Source organism: Zootoca vivipara, chromosome 1 (genome assembly GCF_965207765.1).
Source record: "Zootoca vivipara chromosome 1, rZooViv2.hap1.1, whole genome shotgun sequence".
Classification (NCBI taxonomy): Eukaryota; Metazoa; Chordata; class Lepidosauria; order Squamata; family Lacertidae; genus Zootoca; species Zootoca vivipara.
Window position 1 is genome coordinate 114,162,672 of NC_142582.1, and position 14,602 is coordinate 114,177,273.

General features: G+C 43.6%; 1 protein-coding gene across 1 annotated transcript in view; it reads right to left on the reverse strand.

The window, feature by feature from the left end:
* Positions 1–13,266, reverse strand: part of BTBD7 (BTB domain containing 7) — a 77,953-nt gene extending 64,687 nt beyond the window's left edge. The window contains exon 1 of the mRNA XM_035107003.3: positions 13,102–13,266. The gene's annotated coding sequence lies outside the window, so the exon portion shown is untranslated. The remainder of the gene's footprint in view (positions 1–13,101) is intronic.
* Positions 13,267–14,602: the final 1,336 nt, after the last annotated feature.

A 14,602-nucleotide genomic window follows, 5' to 3' on the forward strand; every position in this document is an offset into this window, starting at 1 on the left:
CATTTTGCAGTAGGGGCAACTTCCAAACAGCCTTCAAGGGCAGCCCAAAGTACAGCAAATTGTAATAATCTGAATGAAAAGTTACTAAAGCATAGATCACAATGGCCAGGCTATCCTGGTCTAGGAATAGCTGTAGCAGGTGAACCAGTCACAAATGGAAAGAAACTTTCCACCCTACTGAAGACACCTGAGTCTCAAGTGACAAGGTGGAATCCAGAAGCACCATGAGACTATGGACCTGTCTCATTTTGTTTTGTCTTGGGATGAGCTCAGCGTACTAGCTCAGACCCTGTCACTTTGAAAAATAATTCTCAGTACAAATATGCAACGTTATAGACAAATAAAGGGCACTTTGAAGGAACAAACTCAACAGATAAGATCCCTAGACACATTAAGGACTCCCAGCCCATTAACTAAACATGGCAAATTACGATCAAACACTGTACAGTTCTACAACAATCTGTCAGAATTGTTTTAGAAGCACATAGCTGAGAGACTAGACTGTTTTGACAAACACATTTCATTATGTCTGTCTGCATTCTCTTTAAAGAGTTTTAAAGCAAGGAAACCAACTCCAGACCTTTAATATATTAGGTTTAAAGCCGACACTTATAACTACTGATGTTTTCCTAAAGTCAAAAACAGAATGGCTGGAGGAGTTCAGCCAGTTCTGAAAATTATAGTTCTGTCAGCTCCGAGGACTGTAGTGATAAAGTCCTGTGACACTCACAAAATATCTTGCAAGGAAGGGTCAGATTCTAAAGCATTTGCAACACAATCCTACACATGTCTACTTAGAAGCAAATCCCACTGGATTTAATGGTGCTTACTCCCAGGTATGCATAATGCTAAATATTCAAGTCATGATTCATTAAGGAAAAGACATTACAAGATGTGCAGACTACAACAACAACAACAATAATAATAATAATAATAATAATAATAATAATAATAATAATAATAATAAATTATTTATACCCCGCCCATCTGGCTGGGTTTCCCCAGCCACTCTGGGTGGCTTCCAACAGAAAAATTAAATACAATAATGGATTAAACATTAAAAGCCTCCCTAAACAGGGCTGCCTTCAGATGTCTTCTAAAAGTCTGGTAGTTGTTTTTCTCTTTGACATTTGATGGGAGGGTGTTCCACAGGGTGGGTGCCACTACCGAGAAGGCCCTCTGCCTAGTTCCCTGCAACTTGGCTTCTCACAACGAGGGAACTGCCAGAAGACCCTCGGTGCTGGACCTCAGTGTCCGGGCAAAACGATGGGGGTGGAGACGTTCCTTCAGGTATACTGGACCAAGGCCATTTAGGGCTTTAAAGGTCAGCACCAACACTTTGAACTGTGCTCGGAAACGTACTGGGAGCCAATGTAGGTCTTTCAAGACCGGGGTTATGTGGTCTCGGCGGCTGCTCCCAGTCACCAGTCTAGCTGCCGCATTCTGGATTAATTGTAGTTTCCGGGTCACCTTCAAAGGTAGCCCCATGTAGAGCGCATTGCAGTAGTCCAAGTGGGAGATAACCAGAGCATGCACCACTCTGGCGAGACAGTCTGCAGGCAGGTAGGGTCTCAGCCTGCGTACCAGATGGAGCTGATAGACAGCTGCCCTGGACACAGAATTGACCTGCGCCTCCATGGACAGCTGTGAGTTCAGAATGACTCCCAGGCTGTGCACCTGGTCCTTCAGGGGCACAGTTACCCCATTCAGGACCAGGGAGTCCTCCACACCTGCCCGCCTCCTGTCCCCCACAAACAGTACTTCTGTCTTGTCAGGATTCAACCTCAATCTGTTAGCCGCCATCCATCCTCCAACCGCCTCCAGGCACTCACACAGGACCTTCACCGCCTTCACTGGCTCCGATTTGAAAGAGAGGTAGAGCTGGGTATCATCCGCATATAATGGTGACTAAACTCTTCTCAAAGATTTTAAGGTAGAGTTCAGAAAAAGCCTATCAGTACTCTTAGGATGGGATGTTTCGGCAGCTGTCCGTTGCAACTGCAGCAGGGAGGGGGAAAGCAGGAGGGGGAAGTGACCAGGCCATATGACTAGCAAAGAGACCAAAGCCAACTCAGCAATATTGCAGCCATATTATTCAGGGTAAACTGCCCTACTGATGAAAGTAACAAGCTCATGCCAGCAGGCATAGCTGTGCCTATTTTGTAGAAAAGCAACCTATGGCACTAGACACTTCTCACAAATGTCAGAATCTGATTCCTCTTCTCTAACATACATGATGTTTAAGACTATTCATACTTGAAAGTGGGAGGAATTTTTCAATTTTTAAAAAAGTGAGAGTTTTAGTAGTCAAATGATCAAAGCTTTTCTTATTTCCCATCCTGTTGCCTTCCCTCTTCCAATTCTACCATCACAAAGTCTCCGCTGGAAAAATCTGTCTTTGAGCACACATGTGGCTGCTTTTCAGCAGCCATCACAACTGGACACAACCAATCAAGTAAAAACCAACATACCAAAGTATTTAAGCTACAAGCAGAGAAAAGGAACTAACAACACTCCATGCCCGAGATGGCTGCAGGACAGCTAGCTGCAAATGATTAAAAATGAGCAATGTAATGTGTTATTGGAAATGCATCAGTAGGTTTTCTTAACAAGACAGGAACTGGTGCTCATGTTCTACATACTGTGTAAGAAGGTTTATGGAACATCTTGGCTGCACCTACAATATGCTTGCGATAAATGCTATATAATCAGCCTGTTGACAACAGAAATATTTACATGGGGTGCTTAATTTGGCAGGGGGCAGTTCCTTATCGAGCACTTTTTTCCAGCCATCTTCTCTTCATGGGAAACTGTGAGTGACAGAAACGTTTTCGCATATGCCAATACTACGAAAAATTGCTACTTAAATGCCATTTTTATCCAGGTTTCTGGCATTCGGGAGCTGAAATGTTCAAAAACGGAGACGTTCGACAACCAAGGTTTGACTGTACTCACTTGCCATGGCAAGTGTGCTGCTGCCATTTTGCTTCCAGTCTTGGAGTTGCAGAGATAGGCAGGGATCATTCTGGCAGGTATGCAATAATCCCTGCCTCTTCCCCAGCTCAAAAGTTGGGAGGAATGCTGAGAGCTCTTTAGCTACTAGGCTGCTTGGAAAACCTCAAATGTACAGTCTGTGTCACCCTTGCCTGCTTTGGATAAGAGGAAAGTAGAAAAAGTTGAAGATTTTTTGCTAATGCGTGACTGAGGTGACTAGGCACTTAGGCAAACCCTACAACACATTTTCCCATCTCAAGTACTCACCTGAGACAGCCAAGCCAACAAGGGGAGGGGCAGCTGACTATAACTTTTTGTTTGACACTGCTAAGGCCAGTCAAGAACTGGGGGCAACTGTTTGAACATGTAGCTTTGGAGGTGGGAGGAAATATGAATGCAAACTGAAAACAGGAGAAGAAACCAAATACTTGTCAAATTAGGATTTTATGGCAGATTATAGTGGCTAAAAGTGTGAGATGCAAGTCAGGAAGTCCCCAGATCAAACGGCCCCTCAACCAGGAACTTACTTAGGCAAAGCATTATTTCAGCATCAACTTCCCATCAGCAACATGGACAGCATACCAGACTACCTTACAAGCCTCTTGGTGGCATACAAATGCCACATGTTTTTAAGAAAAGGTTTTTAAGCAAAGGTTGGGTGGCCATCTATAATGGATGCTTTAGTTGAGATTCCTGCATTGCATGGAGTTGGACTAGATGACCCTCAAGTTACCGTCCAACTCTCTATGTTATTCACAGATATGCCTTTAGAATAATATATTATTCTTATTATTCTTAATACCCTCCCATCTGGCTGGGTTCCCCAGCCACTCTGGGAGGCTTACAGCACATATAAAAATTGTAAAACATCAGACATTAAAAATTTCCCGATACAGAGCTGCCTTCAGAAGAATGTATATTTAAGAAATTCTTCAAAGTAGGAGAGAAGAGGCAGAGAAACAAAAGGTTCCCAGTAATTTGATACCAATGTTTAACTTCTAGGCACAACTGAGAATTTAATCATAGAGGTTTTCAGGATAGAGTTCTGTTCCTACAGCTAAATGACATTAAATGAGTATCAGGTATTTAATTCTGTTCTGACTGTAGATTGTGTAGTCAAGCATACATAAATATTAGTATCAAATTACTGAAAAAAATGTGAATCGGGATGACCTGCTTCCACATTATAATTCAAAATCGTTTGTGATGTATAACTAACATCGGTGTATAAATAAAAATTCAGCTTCAGACAGAAGAAGGCATTCAGTACCCATGACTACCAAACCCATAAAGGTGCTTCTGACGAGGTACCCAACTAGTCTTGCTCCTTGAAACTAAGCAACGTGCATGCCAGCCATCCCCTTTGGCCTTTATACACTTGGTGCCTGTCTAAAGGGAATCTAGCCACAAACATCCATGTTGTCTAGGGCCCCCTATATTCCGACACTGACTGCATGTCACCTGCATCAAGGCTGATGCCTACAGAACAAGACTAGTTCATATTGAACAAATGAAGAGGACTGATAGGTTTTCAAGTTTTTTTTATCCTGTGTGTTTAATACGATGCTGAAACCATGAGCTCCAGATAATATTTAGCACTTTTGGCTGTAAACGTTGTTCCCTCCATGGGAAAAAGCACCATCCTTTTACACAGGTTTTCTACTTCTGGGCAGATAGCTAATAACACATAACACACCTTAGCATTATTTTGGATAGGCACAAATTTCTCCTGCGCTTTGGCAAACTATATTTTTCATGCATTGAAGATCTGTCATGTATGTAGGACAGGTTCTCTGTATTGTGGCCCATAGTGGTAAAACTGCTGTTCCAGCAATCTAAGTTTGGCAGTTAATTGTTTGACAAGTGTTGAAGTTTTTAAAAGATGTCCACAATTAACTACTCTAAATTATCTAGTTAATTAAGACACAAGTCACAGAGTTAGAAAGTACAATTCACATTAAAAATGAATTAGATAACAGCCCACACAGATCAAGAATCACTTCTGTTTTTTGTAATCACAAGCCCATATCTCCTAGAAACACAGGGAGCTGCCTTATACTAGGTCAAACTATTGATCTGTCTGGCCCAGCATTGTCTGCTCACTTACAGTAGCTCCCTAGAGTCTTAGGAAAGGAGAGAGGACTTTTCCATCACCTATTTCAACTGGCTTTAACTTATTGTCTCAGTAAAAAAGGAACAAAACAAAGAGAAGCTTATCTGTGAAGCTCAGAAATCCAAACAAAAATCCCAGTAGTTGGAAAAGTTATACGTATTAAATACATGTTGGGGTATTTTAACCGTTGCCCAATTTTATAAAGGAAACTGCCTTCATAACCATTTGCTGAAAATAGTATAAAAATATTCCAAATAAAACAGTGCAATAGTGTCATGATTTTAAATTCAACTCATGTATTTGAGAATGTGATTCACTGGGTTGTAATCCAATGAAGTTGCCCTATTAGTGCAATGCCTTCAATTTGCAGAACCGAACATCCCCTCTCTCCCTCTCCTTTTCTTGTTACTCTCCCCATCTGCTATAGAGGACTGGGGTAACCCTCAGAACAGAATTGGGGGAGGGGAGGGAGGGCAAGTTTCTTTGGGCAACAGGGCCGGCTCATCATAGACCCCCGGTGGCGCAGGGCACCATGGCGCCGGCCCGCCAGGAGGGCGCTTTGAGCTGCACCTGCCCGCTGGCCCGCTGCGCAGCTGCGCGCGGCGCCCACCTGCTCACCGCGCTGAGAAACGGGGCGGAAGGGCGCCGGAGAGATCGCGTTGTGTCTGCCTGCCCGCCCGCCGCGCAGCAGCGCCGCACCCACCCGCCCACTGCGTTGGGAAACGGGGCGGAAGGGTGCCGGAGAGATCCGGCGCACCATGGCAACAGGGGCGCTTAAGACGGCGCTGTTGGGCAAGCAGAAGTCCATGCACCAACAGGGCAACTTCACTGGATACAACCCAATCATTTGAACATTTGAATTTGGCAGTGCCAAGTCTATTATTCATTCCAACTGATTAATGCTGGGCCACAGCTTTCAGTAAAATTAACAGACATGCAATATTATTTGAAGTGTTGAAAAATATATTTAAAAGAAATTTTTTGATGAATTCTACCTGACTTGAGGCAAGGTTCCAATATGCAAGCTTGGCGAAAAGTGAACTTTCACTTCTCAAGCGTATGTAATTATCAGCTGACATTTATAGTCATTGAACCTTCCTAAAACATTAATTTTAGCTCAACTAGTTTGATTATATTTCAGTCAACTGAAATTAATAGCTGTTTTTAGAAACATCTAAAGATCTGCCACTTCTACTGTCATACCAAAAAGAACACAAACCTAGCCAGACACGCAACACGTCCATCATCATGGGTTGTATACTTCTACTTATGCAATGCCTGGCACCAGATTCTTCCTAATCTCCCTTATCTACTGGAGCAGCCCCTCCAAAGAGACACTCCTGAGGAATTGGGGGGGCGCTCCATACAGAAGGTAAGGTGACTGGCAAAAGGACAAATGGAAAACCACCAACCTTATGCAACTAAATTAAACTCTTCCAAAATGGGTAAATACAAAAATGGGTATTTAATTACTCATATCACAGTACAAGAGCAGATTCATTTTAATTATTTTATAGTACATGGTATTTTACAAAACAAAAGGACTGGCCTCTACCCTGAGTAGCTGACAAGGCAACTTTTGACAGCAAAAGGATAGGAATATGAGACATCGTTGCTGTTGTTGTTTCCTGCCTTTTTCCCTGATGGCACTCTAGGCAACTTACAGAACCACTACAGTTTCAGATGGTGGTGAAAAGAGCTGCAGCCAAACATTTAACAGAAACGGTGAATTTTAAGACAGGTACTAAAGGAAGAGAGGTGACAAAAGTGACATGGAAAGGTGGACCAGGCAAGAGGGAAAATACCGTAACAGAGGACAGAGTCCATTAAAAGGATGGAAGAATCTGCAATGGCAGAACCTGAAGGAAACAGGATAGGAAATAAGAACAAAGAACTAGGGTGGGGCAGTAAGTGCAGAGCTTTAAAGGTAAGGCAAAAGAAATTGTTCTGGATTCAGAATATGACCTGTACAGGGATTTGAGCAGGGGTATTATATGTTGCTTGCAATGTAGTGCACACCCTGAGTACATTTTCAAGTAGGAAGGTAGAAAAGAAAATATTTAAATAAACAAGGTAGCTCAAAACAGTCTCAACAGTGAGAATGGAGAATAACCTGGACATCAGAATCTCAAATAGAGGTGAGACATATGATAAAGGAATACCAGAAAACGTTTTCCAGCAGTCAAGGTGAGAAAAAACCAGAGCAAGGACTAGAGTTCAACAAAGGGAACAAAAAGCAAGTTGTCAATATTTGTTGTGCTATACAGGGGGAAGAGACATGATTCAGTAACAGACTGAATATCAGGAGCAAAAGACATGTTTCTGGGTCCGAATAGGATTGATGCCAATGCATACAGAAGAAAGGAAAGTTTAGGAAGCCTGGGGGAGCTGTTTGAGATAGTGATGGGGAATACCTAGGGAGGAACAGACAAAACAGCCAGAGATAAAGAATTGGATACCTGGAGAGGTATAATTGGGTGTCAATACACAGGTAATACAGAAAAACTAAGTATTTTGTTTTGTGTCAACTGGGGTGGGAAACTGGATCAGGCTGGAAGGTCAGATCCAGAAATAGTCAGTCCTCTGCGGGTCACCTTGACAGGTGGGACGATATTTTTGTTGAATTGATTTTTGTTCCAAGAATTTGTATATGTGTGTTTTATTCTGTTTTCATCATATATACATACACTTAATGAAGTGATAATAATAATAATAATAATAATAATATCCAATGCCTGTTGGGCATAATTAGGCCTATAGGGAAAGAGTATTCCCCACCATTGGTGTGAACAGAGCTGCAGGAGTCCAGGAGTAAAATGCTGATGAAACCCAACCAGGAGAAGTAAGCAAGGTGTTGTATCACCAGTGGAACATTTGTTTTGGCAACTTCTTGTCACCCTTTTGGGGTGGGGAACTGCTGTACCTATCCACCACCATCAAAAAGAAGCCAAAGACAGATTTTAAAAATCTTAATATAGAGCTCATCAAGGTAAACCAGAAGAATTATTAGGATAAAGGTCACTCCTTGTCAGATCTTCCACAGTCACAGACTTCTTTGTGTACACTTAAAAACAAAGGGCGAATACTACATATACCGTAGATATATGATATATACTATCATACCGTAGATAGTTCAGTTTGTTTGAGCGTGGTGATAGTATATATGATATATACTATCATATACCGTAGATAGTTCAGTTTGTTTGAGCGTGGTGCTGATAAGGTTGCAGGTTCAATACTGTATGGGATGACTGCATAGTCCTGCATTGCAGGGGGCTGGACTAGATGATCCTCAGGGTCCCTTCCAACTCTACAATTCTGTGATTCTATAATATCAACTCAACAAGGAAACAATATTGTGCCCTCAATAGGGTACTGCAGCCATTATGTGGCAAACCTTAGCACATATTATGCTGTGGAAAACTGTATTTTAGCTTAACCTATACCCCAGAGAGGTTGAGAGAAGTAGAAGAATTTTTTAAGCATTTCGTGCACCGAAAAGAATAATAGAAGTGAACAGAAATGAATCTGAACTTTGCACTTCCATATCATTAGCCAAGCAAACGATCACGTATAATGTTCTGAATTACATCATGTGAAAAGCAGTGAGATCAACACTTCAATCAAGTTATCAGAAATGCTATTCACAGCAGGCACAGAGCTCGTATCCCCCCCAAAAAACTTGCAAGAGCAATGGTTTTGAACTTGGCTAGGGCAGTGGTAGGGAACCTGTAGCCTACAGGCCTCACATAACCTCTGGGAATATAATCTTGAGGGGGAAATAAGTGTTTTCAAACAAATATCTAATAATTGGAGAGGAAAATCCATAATTTGCTGATGCAATCTGCCACACTGAACTAGTTTCCCATCCCTGTTGTACCATGCAGCCTTGCAATAAGTGGTTGGAAAGACAAATGGATGTACCAGTACTGTACTCCTTTGTTGTCCCATCACAGTTTACCCAATCATCTAAATGGTGTTTGTCTAGGTTAGAGAAGCCTATTACTACTCTTCTAGGTTGTTGCTGCTGCTGTTGTTGTTTTAAAAAAGCTTTATCCAGCGGCAATTCCAGAACAGGTCTGGTACAGAGAGTTCCATGTGAGCACGTATTTACTCCTCTCCCACCTCCCCTACTACTAGTTTTCTCTAACTGTAAGAACATAAGGGTCTGACTTCTGTTTCAAGTGTATCTGAAGAAGTGTGCATGCACACGAAAGCTCATACCAAAATAAAAACTTAGTTGGTCTTTAAGGTGCTACTGAAGGAATTTTTTTATTTTGCTTCGACTCAGACCAACACGGCTACCTACCTGTAAGAACATGAGAGCCTGCTGGATCAAACCAGGGGTCCAGCTAGTCCAGCATCCAGTTCTCACAGTGGCCAACAAGATTCCTATAGGAAGCCTGCAAGCAGGACCTGCATGCAACAGCAGTCTCTCCTTCTATAGGTTAACCTGACATCCAAATTGGCAAACTATAGTTAATGCTAACCTCTAAAACCATTGTTTGCAAACCTATTTCAAATCGTAACTTCAAACTGTGCTTTGGAGGCAAGCTATAACCATTGTTTGGCAATTCATAACAACAAGAGACTGAGATGAGATATGATAGCCATCTTAAAATATCTCAAGGGCTGTCACATGGAAGATGAAGCAAGCTTGTTTTCTCCTACTCGGGGGGGGGGGGGTAATGACTCGAACCAATGGCTTCAAGTTACAAGGAAGGAAATTCTGACTAAACATCAGGAAAAACTTTCTGATATTAAGAGCTGTTCTACAATGGAACGGTCTCCCCTAGGGAAGTTATGGAATCTCCTTCCTTGGAGGTCTTTAAGCAGAGGTTGGATGGTCATCTGTCATGGATTTAGCTGCGATTCCTGCAGTGCAGGGGGGTTGGACTAGATGACCCTTGGGGTACCTCCCAAATCTACAATTCTATGATTCTATGAAATCAGGAATGAAGGAGCATGAAAAGCTACAAGAGTGTTTCCTATCACCAAACCATGGGTAAGCACTATCTCTGAACGGAGTTGATATGCTGTGTTTGTTAAAAAGCTCTTTGGACACACTTTTCTCAATGGTCTACTATCAGAAATAATTTCATGGCAACAAATTCCTACCTATGAAACAAATGTGCTTTGGTTTAACAAACAAGAACTTGTTTAGTAGAAAAAGAGTTACTAGATCTTAAAAAAATTATCCACCATGTAAAATGCACTCAATTACTCTGTTACACAGGAGGTGAGAGAATTAATTAACATTTGTAGAGAGCTACCACGTCTTCAATAAATATATCAAACCTCTAATATAAAAAAACACATTAAATCAATCTGTATCTAGGGAGCACAGACAAAGTGGCCACTAATAAATGCAGACTACAAAGGGAGCAAGAATTGCAGCAACACAAAGCACAGCTGCTTTCACTGAATGAAATATTTTAACTACTTCCAATAAATTACAATGAAAAATGCTACTGGTAATTGTGTTATCCACTACACACCCAGAAAAAAAATCATGTTGCAGCAAAATTTATTCAGTACAAGAGAAATGAACTGTATCATCATCATTCTATTCCAAAAGGTGTTTATATCTGCAGTCTGCATCTATAAGCCTTCCCGGCTTTTCTGGATGCTAACAGCATAATAGCCCGCTTTTCTGTATTGCCTTTCATGCTTGAGAATCTCAAGAGCCTACAGAGAGTCTGCCTCTGATACGGATGAGAAACTTTGCGCAAAATGAGAAAAGTCACCCTAAAACCTTGATTCAAGGAAGAAAAAATTATTATGTGATCACAGAACAAGAAAGCTCTATAGACAAAGATAGGATTAATCCAGTGACATAAGTGTACTACTACAGTGTGACCTTTGTGAAAAATTAGCTGATCCCAGAGATCCTGAAACAAATGAAATTGTAGCACTAGAGCTCCATATATATTGCACCTCACCAGTGAGAGAATAGTAAAAAACATAGAAAAAAATAAAAAAATAAAAAATCTCAGTCTCTATAAGGCAAGACCCTCTCAAGCATCAATGGGGATGGGGACTTCAGTTTTTCAGTCCTTCTGAAGTCCACAACAGGCAGAAAAGCTTTAAGTAAGATTCTCTACACTACACTTTGGACTGTAATTGATTACTACATGGTACATACTAAATGATTTCTAATCACTGAACTCAGCAGTTCCTCTCCATGGTGTGGTGTATTGATTCAATCTCTATCCCAACTTTTAATTAGTGATGGCTAAGTCTGCTAACAAACAAAAAAAACCTAACAAATACTGCACAAAGTAAGAGATCAACAACTTCCATATCCATTCCAAACTCCACCAGCAATTTTCAGATAAACTCTATCCTACCAGTCTTTGCACTGCCATCTAAACTTTCTCAGTTTAGAATCTTGCCCTCTCTGGAGAGAGAATACCCAGGCTGTGATGTGAAATGGTTGTTATTACCACAAAGCTGTTAAGCAAGACCATTATTGTACCATACACATGCAAAAATAATGAGGTGTCATCTAGAAGAAACACATTTACCTTTGTCAGGGAGGTTAAAAGAATAAACTCGCTCCAAGTAAACACTGAGCTGTCTACTTTTTTTAAAAAAACAATTTATCACTCATTTCCACAACTCTAAAAAGCAAAATAAAAATAAAATAGAAAAATTCCTTCCAGTAGCACCTTTGAGACCAACTTCTTCAGATACCTGAAGTGTGCATGCACACGAAAGCTCATACCAATGACAAACTTAGTTGGTCTCTAAGGTGCTACCGGAATAAATTTTTCTATTTTATTTTTATTTTGTTTCAACGGCAGACCAACAGGGCTACCTACCTGTAACTAAAAAGCAAACCTGAAGTGAGAAGTAATGAGTGGCTTAATGCTTCTGAGCTTAAATCCACAGGAAAAAGAACAAATGAATGCATTTTGGATACACACATCCAGAACACACAAATCACACATGGAATCTTCCATGCCAGTTCTTTGCAGACTTAACAGCACAATCATGTCTGTGTTTATTCAGAAATAAATCCCACTACGTTCAATAGGGCTTAGTCCAATGTGCCTGTGTTAAGGCTACAGACTTCTTCAGACAGACGAAAGAATGCAGCGGGCGCAGGATCTTCCTGTGCTGCGATGTTATTATTATGGAAGGCCCCACTACACTACAAATCATATCCTTTTGGGAAGAGCTCTCTGCTTTGGCACTTCGGTGCCAACTTAAAAGAGTAAGGAAGAAGAGCCTGTGCAAGTACAAAGCATAGAGAGAGAAAACTTAGACCTAGGTCCACATTCGAACACTATGAATCCCGAATTATTGCAAAGGATACCGAAAAGAGGAAAGTTGTGGAGGGGGAGGGGGAGGAGAGAAAGAAAGAAAGAATTAGCATACCAAACCCTAGTTTAGGATGTCAAATGCTCATGACCCATCTCTCTTTAAAAAAAAAGTAAGGGAGCCGGGCAAAAAAGCAAAGCCCGAGGACGTGAAAGGGAGTGGGGGGGGATGAGCTTGCGGGTCACCCCGGGGAATAGAGAGGCAAAGGAAAAGAAAGAATAAAAAGGCGAAGATAAAAAGGGCGGGCGTTCGCCACAAGTGTAAAAAGAAAGACGCTGTCAAGGAGCGCACCGCCGAGGCTCCAAAGTGTGCCTGGCGAAGTAAAGTGGCCGTCGGAAGAGAGGCGAGCGCTCGCCCGGAGCCTCGGGCATTTGTGGGGTCGCCTGTCTCCCCAGACTCTCGCCTGGGTTTCGAGGGACGGAAGCACCGGGGTGGAACTCACTGCCACCCAAACACCGGGGACAGGAGCGCAGGGGCAGGACCCCGGGAGGTGCCTAGAGGCAGCGAAGGGAGGGCGGCGAGGAGGACGGCGGTGGACCGGGGCATCCCCCACAGGGCCCGGGGAAAGGGAGGGGAGATTCGGGGGGCTACATAACACCCCCCCGCTCGCCATACACACGCCTCGCAAGTGCCCCTTTGGCCCCCCTTCCACTCCTCCCTGCTCTCACCGAGCGCGTCTTTCAGCTGCAGCCCGGAGCCTCCATGATCCCCGGCTGGGCAGCAGGGGCCGGCCCGCCTCAGCGGCTCTCGCTACTACCCCCTCCTCGGTCTGCTCCGGCCGCCGCCGCGGCCGCCATTTTGAGCCACAGACTCCGGCCAGACTCGTTCGGGAGGAGGAGGAGGAGGAGCGGGAGAAGGAGGGGGAGGCGGGAGGAGCGAGCACGGAGCATGCGCAGCGTCGCCCTGGACACGTGGTGCGCTGAGGGAGAGAGGGAGGGAAGCGGCGAAGAGAAGTTGCCCGCGAAGAGGCACTGAGTGGGTTCCCGCGCACGTCGGAACGCAGCGAGATGCTTAACGCCGAGTCAGGCCGCTGGTTCTCCGGGGTTTCGGGCAGAGGCGGAGTCTGTCTGTCTGTCTCTCTCCCAGCCCTTCCTGGGGATTGAACGAGGGGCTTCCCGCGCGCAAAGGGCTCGCTCTGCGCGGCTCTTACTCTACAGTAAAGCGCGCCCAGGAGTGCTTTTGCAATGCGGAGCGCGATCCTATGCACGGTTCGCTGAAGAGCCGCCTCCCGGGTTGGAGGGCTGCTGGGCACACTCTTTCCTCAGAAGGTGAGCCCTGTTAGACTCAGAGGGGCTGGTTCCCAGGTAAGCGGGGCGAGGATCCACCGCCTTACCTGCCAAATCACGCATCTTATTCCCTTAAATGTGCTGCTCTAACTGGAGGTCTTTGATCCTGTGTGCTGAGAGGAGCGCAGAGAGAAGAAAGACCGAGGTGCATCTGCAGCAGCACAGCTGGACGCCTTCATCTGCCCCAGCTGCAACTAAACATGTCTCTCCCATATTCGTCTCTATGGCCATGGCAGGCACTGTAACTCTCCAAAGGTTTGACTTCACCCCAGATGTGTGAAGTGTAAGAAGACATGGGGAAACTTTGTTGTTGTTTAGTCGTGTCCGACTCTTCGTGACCCCATGGACCATAGCACGCCAGGCACTCCTGTCTTCCACTGCCTCCCGCAGTTTGGTCAAACTTATGTTGGTAGCTTCGAGAACACTGTCCAACCATCTCGTCCTCTGTCGTCCCCTTCTCCTAGTGCCCTCAATCTTTCCCAACATCAGGGTCTTTTCCAAGGATTCTTCTCTTCTCATGAGGTGGCCAAAGTATTGGAGCCTCAGCTTCACGATCTGTCCTTCCAGTGAGCTGGGAAACTTATCAAACAGTAAAGAAGGGACAAGTGTCTCCAGCCATATTTCCCACAATGCCTCTGACAGAGGTCACACACCATACATTTAAAGCACATGGCTTCCCCTCTCCCTTCCAAATAACTCTGGGAATGGTAGTACCGTAGTATGTTAAGAGCACTTGCAGGAATTGTAGCTCTGTGAGGGTAAACTCTTGGGGGAAGCAATTGGCTTTGAATATATGGTGTGAGTGTGACCAGTGTAATCGGTTTCAGGGCATTTTGAGAAGTTAAAATAGCTAGGCAGCAGTCACTACCTATGAAGAAAAATA